General features: G+C 38.9%; 1 long non-coding RNA gene across 1 annotated transcript; it reads right to left on the bottom strand.

Annotated features, from left to right (window-relative positions):
* Nucleotides 1–2,499: 2,499 nt before the first annotated feature.
* Nucleotides 2,500–5,684, bottom strand: LOC137206095 (uncharacterized). Its single transcript, XR_010934427.1, has 2 exons — nucleotides 5,635–5,684; nucleotides 2,500–3,987 (listed from the first exon to the last, which is right to left on the bottom strand). It is a non-coding gene; the product is annotated as an uncharacterized lncRNA (long non-coding RNA).
* Nucleotides 5,685–6,421: the final 737 nt, after the last annotated feature.

Here is a 6,421-nt window from a genome sequence, read left to right as displayed (position 1 = left end):
GAAAAAAATGAAGCATATATTTGAGAAGGGGATAAACAGCCACAGACTTCCTTACTTTTGTCCAGAGAATGTGAGCAATTCAGCAAAGAGCTCCTAGCCTTCGTCTGTGTAAAACTATTGCTAGATGTTAACTTGCCAGGGCTGCAGGACCCAGCACCTCCTGCATGTATACCCTGTCAATGGAATGTGAGCAAAGGTAATGAATGTCACTTCTGGGATGGAGTGATTAAGAGCAGAGCCTCTACACCCTTTTCTCCTCTGTCTTCCAACTACATTCCAAAGGCTTTGAGGCCCTAGGAAATAGAGTCAGGACATAGAAGAAGCCTGGGCTCCTAATTCACTTCATGGAGAAAAGATCTCAGCAAATAAAAAATATCATGTTGGATTATGTCCTTAAAAGCACAAACTCTATTAGATAGATTTCCATCTTGGGCAGGTGAATACTCAAATACATAATAAGACTAAATAAAATATTTTTCTCCGGATATTCTGTTCATAAGACTATAATGATACTTGTCCAACTGTACAATAATTATGTGTTAACCTCTATGACTCCCCTCAAGACTGGGAGACCCTCCAAGGTAATGATAATGACTTTTTCACCTTTCCAGCTCAGCACCTAGATCAATACCAGGTATAGTATCCACAGTAACAAATATTTTGTGAATATATGAATGATGTGTAAATAGATGAATACAAGTATGAATAAATGAGTGGAGAGACTGGAGTGTACAGAGAATAAAACAATTATTTTCATAACAAGACCACACAAATTACTTTCCATTTGACTTTAGAATGCATTTCTGAACTTATATTTAAATGTGGGTGTGTCCAAATCAATTCAAAATCATTCAAATAATAGAATTAAGTCAAACCATGAGAGGTTAAAAAAAAGAAAAGGAAAAAGCTTGTCTCTTGTGTTCTTCATCCTCAATTTCTCTCCCTAAACCTTTCTGGCTTAGGCAAAGCACCAACCTAACTTGAATTGTCCTTTTTCATTCAAAGTGTGTTCCTTCCTGCTGAGTGTCTGAAGTAAAAGATAAAGAATAAATATGTTCTCAGCTCCTGTGAGGCTGCAGGTTTAGTCTAGGTAAAGAAAGGGTAAAATAGAGAAGTTTGCCATTTTTTATATTACTTTCAAAGTTCTTCAAGGCTGTTTTAAGTCACATACCTGAATCAGAGGGTACCAAGCAGTCTGCTTAGGTATACAGTTCTGAATCTAATGTTTGTAAGTGGGACATGAGATAATGATCCCCTCAACCCTTGGGGCTGCCTGGTACAGCCTGGGTTACCCAGAACCCTGCAACTATTCACATTCAGCCACAAATAGCCTCTGTAGGGTCTCCCAGGAAGGTTACCCGAGAGAGAGAGAGTCAGACAAAAGGTCAAAAGTGGTCTCGGATGGCAGACACAGTGAGAAACGCCACACCCATGGGTCCATCAAAGTTCTCTCGCCATTCAACCAACGGGCATCAACTTGTTGGGACATTATTATTGGGACATACCTTACAAAAGCAACCACCAACTTGGAACGAAATCAGTCTCATACACATCATCAGATGATACTGCAATGAGTTTTTGTGTGCCAAAGAAAGAAGAAACTAGATTCTTTGAAAAACATTGGCTTAAAATTTTTGATCGTAAAAATGATTAAAATTTTGTCTAATGTGACGATCAAAAATAGAGAGATGTTATTAAAACATTGATTAGAATTACAGTCACAACTTCAAGAATAAGACCTGGTAAACAAAACAAAACAAACAGAAAAACCAAAAAACACTTATGTTTGTGGAAGCAACTACAAGTTTCTCAGTAAAAATCCTGAAAAGCATTACTTGAAAATTATGTAAATTAAGTATTTGATATCTTTCCCAATACTTTATACTTTATTATGGCTTGTTATTTTAAATTTTTATTTATATTAGTTGTTTTACTTTATCATTGTTTAACATAAAGGCTATACAATTTTTACCAAGCTCCATTTAGATCCCCTCTAGTTTATTCTAGTATAGCATACAAGTATCATTTAATAAGTGTGCCATGAAGTGAAAACAGTAAGCAGTAGTACCTACCTATATAAGCAGCATATTAATATTCACAACTAGACAACGCGTTCTAGAGTCGAAGGGGGCAGAACCCAGAAGATACCCTTAGCCTACTGATTAGGTAAATATTCAATTTAAGATGATATATTCCCTAGACCACACAAAAAATAGATACCAGTGTAATCATAAGATTTGAGGTCTGTAATTTTATCTAGCAATATAGCCCTTAAGGCAGCAATCGCTAGTGTTTCATGAATTAATTGCCTACCGTGGAGCTTTTCAACATAGAATACAAATTAATCCCACACACCTTACTATTATAAAATTTACTTACATTTTTCATGACACATGCAGAATCTAAAGATTTATAAATATGGAGTAGATAATGCTTTCCATTTAAATTTGGCATCAAGCCATCGCTCTGAGCCCAAAATAACAATGCAGACAACGCTGGTTTAAAAAAAATCCCAGATTTACTTAATTTTGGCTGTTTGTTCCTTTGCCTAAGTGTTTGTTTTTTCTTTTTTTTTAATCTTACTCTCTAAAGCCAAGCCAAAGTTCTTTCTTCGAAGAATCAGATTTTTTGACTGATGGTGAAGCAGATGGATCACAAAATTAGGAGGTAGGACAACTGGATATTTCTGATTACAACTCTTTTACAGATTTGTTTGCTTGAGTATGGTTTTTTGCTTCTTATTTGAGCTAGAGTTTCCTCATCACTAGAATGAAGGTTTTCATTAAATATTTCTGAGTGTTCTTTTGAGCATCATGTGAATTTGTGATCCTGTCTAACTTGTTGCAGAAAAAATTTAAATGTATATAATCTTAGAAGTATTTATACTAGTTATAAATTCAAACAAAGTAGGGATTTTAAACGCTGAATTATCCTGATTTTATGCCATGCTGCCACTAATAAACAAACAGCAAGTTCCCTGATAGTGATTCTCTATTATGGGATATTGCTATATTTTGGGATTTGAAGGTTGGATTTACCTTCCCGTTTACAAGACACAACTTTCTGATTTGCCACCTGCTATGTCTCCTATTCATCTTTTTGTAAGACTTTTTAAACATTAAGCAAAACCCTCATGGTACAGAATTTCCCACAAATGGCCCACATTTGAACAGTAGAATTCAACTGAGACTTGAAGATGGGCCACACGCAGCACACCCTGCTGACATGTTCCTCTACCCACGTCCCTCCTTTTCTCACTGCCTGGTAATTGAAGTGTATTTTTGTCAGTGGTGTCAAAGCCTGTCTCCTAGGCTGTCTTATTATTTTTAAATCCCCGACAAGTCCACCACAGTGATCCAGCTCCTTGCACATTATAGGTGCTCAAGATCTATTGGCCAAGCCAACACGTCTCTCTCAGTTTCTCTAGACTTGTAGGTCCTTAACTGCAGACCCTAGGGTGACTGGGAGACACAGCAGCTGGCCTGGAAGAAACTGTGCATAAACCACAGATTTTTACTTATGCAGCTTAGTGCATTAATTCTGGATAAGCACATGATAGAATGTCATATGTGTGAATTTTATTTTTCAGGTGTAGTGATGGTGGGAAAGAGGCTGGTAATAGCTATTGTAGACCACACTGCATTATAAAAAATCTGATAAATCCAAGCAATTCAATTCAAAATGGTCAATTAAGGGGAAAAATGCAGTCATTTAACTTGATAATTCTACATGATACATTAAGTCTCTCACAGACTCCACCACAATGAAAGCGAAAAGAGTTGAACGAAGGTAGAGGAAGATTTTCTTTAAGGTCCACTACTTGATTTCTTTTAGCTCCTAAATATGTGGGAAGCAGTAAAGCATGGTGCTCAGGCCACTGTACTCACCTGATCTTGGAGTTGGGCAGTGTAATTTGTGCACTGGCTGAACAGATGGATAACTGATCATAGGCAAATTCTTAACTTTTCTCTTCCTCAGTGTCTTCATCTGTAAAATGGGGATATTATTGGTACTTACTTCTTAAGAGCTTTGTGAGGATTAACTACACTAATCCATGGACAAGAGACATGCTGTCTACATAACAGGTGCCCAATAAGTTACAGTGATTGTGTTGTGTTGTTGATACTGCCCATGACAACAATGATGGCATGTGTCTATTTTTATCATTATAGTGTGATTACACGTCATATATGTTGTATCTCCTTGTTCTGAGATTAACATAGCCTCTTTTAGAAACCACCAAAAGGCTCAACAGTATTGGTGAGAAACATCTGTGAGCAACAAACATTCAGACACAAACATTCAATTAAGACGACCGCTTCCAGAAGCAGTCTCTGAAGCATGTCTGATCTAGAAGGGATGCCCCCATGCACTTCCTGCTGGGAGAGAATCTTCTATTGTTGCCATTCAGGATCATTCCCTGTTGGTTTAAATTAACCTGAAAGATCCTCAGCAGTTTAGGTATGTTTAGCTCAACATCGCAGATTGTTTATACCTGTGATGCAGGCACGTCAAAAAAAAACAACCACTGAGCCACTGGCTTAGGGTTTCCAGCTGAAGCTACAGCGGTTCTTTTCTGTAAGCACAGGAAATCAGCCAAGCTCAGTTTGCTTAAGACATTCAGGTAAACCGCTTGCTTTGTCAGAGCGCTCTCCCAGGAACGACCAAGATATTCCGAATCATTTACTTCTTTCCCATTTGCCATTCTTTTCATGAGGTGGATTCCCCAATCGTAAACACAAAGAAAGTGTTTAATCAGAAGCAGCCAGAAGTGATTGGTGATAACTGGGATTTAATGGCTCAATCTCAAATCTAGTTTCAGTTGTGTTTCACCAGAGATTTTTCAGATTCTTGCTATGAGAGTTTGGCAGAAGACAATAAAAATCATGATTTCCTCACTTTTTTCTGATGTTTTGCTATGGCGCTAAATAATATGTTCAGTATTCCCCTGGAAATATATAAAGCACTTGACGTGGTGTGTTCATCACTTGCCTCTGACTAAAATGTCCAAATGACTGAGAATTAATGAAAATCATTATGGATAGGAGCAAAGGATGTGTACCAAGATGTTCACTAAAGCACTGTCTACAATTGTGAAAATGAAAACATATATTATAAACTGTATAACAACAGGCATGAAGTATTTACTACTACATGGACTACTATGAAACCATTAAAATAATGATGTAGAAACAAAAACATGTGAAGAATGGGTTTTAAAATTAAACAATAACACACTAATATTAGATTATTTAGTTATTATTCTGGGTCCAACCAGAAGAAAAACAAACAGTAATTTGAGCATGGAAAGTGTAATGAAAAAACTATTAATTATGAAAGACGATTAGAGTAAGGAAGGAATGGCCAGCGACAAGTAAAGAGAACGCCAAAACACACAGTTAGCAGAAATAAGGAGAGCCGCTAACCCTCCAGTTGAAAAGAAGACCTCCTCCTCCCTGCCCACAGGACTGAGGTCCAGACCCGGTTGAAAAGAGCATGACTGTGGCTCACTGGATGGTAAAGAAGCTGCTGTGGTGTCTCCTGGTGGAACTTTCTGGAAATATGCCCTCTGTAAGTTGCTGGAAATCCACATTCTAGGGTTCCAGTAAAACTATGCACGGGGAGATTTCTCACCTGAGGCGCTACTCCAAAACTGCTTGATAGAAGATGCTGACGGAAGCTGTCATCCACTGCGCTCTCTACGCACTGCTGAAGCCAACTACCGGAGAAGTTGTGAGCCCCGGGAGCAGGGCTGAGGACGCCCTCAGAGCTGCAGGAGTGAGTGGGTGCTGAAGACGCCACCAAGAGCCTTCCCAGCAAGCACCGGGGCATCACGAAGCAACACCTTCCTCAGGTGCCATCAATTAGGAAAGCCTAACATCACACGAGCTGGCCAAGGAAAAACTATTTAAAGGACCCACAGCACTTTTCACAGAGCAAGTAACAAAAGAGTGAATTTCGAGCTGAGAGGCGGTAACCAATGTTACCTCAAGAAAAATTAAATTAAAACGGAGTTTTTTTTTTTTTTTTTTTTTTTTTTGCGGTACACGGGCCTCTCACTGTTGTGGCCTCTCCCGTTGCGGAGCACAGGCTCCGGACGCGCAGGCTCAGCGGCCATGGCTCACGGGCCCAGCCGCTCCGCGGCATGTGGGATCTTCCCGGATCGGGGCACGAATCCGCGTCCCCTGCATCGGCAGGCAGACTCTCAACCACTGCGCCACCAGGGAAGCCCTAAAAAGGAGTTTTTATCACATAATCAGTGAAATGCAAATTCAGGCAATAAGATGCCATTTTTGACTAAAAAACAAACTGACACAAAGAGTATATAATATTAAAACGTTAACAATGGCTCTCTTTGGGTGGGAAATTACCAGTGAATTTCTCATTTTTCTTGGAGCATTGCCATATTCCTACAATATAA

The sequence above is a fragment of the Pseudorca crassidens genome, chromosome 14 (genome assembly GCF_039906515.1).
Source record: "Pseudorca crassidens isolate mPseCra1 chromosome 14, mPseCra1.hap1, whole genome shotgun sequence".
In the NCBI taxonomy this organism is placed as follows: Eukaryota; Metazoa; Chordata; class Mammalia; order Artiodactyla; family Delphinidae; genus Pseudorca; species Pseudorca crassidens.
The sequence above is the reverse complement of the archived record's forward strand: the minus strand, read 5'-3'. Positions and strand labels throughout refer to the sequence as shown.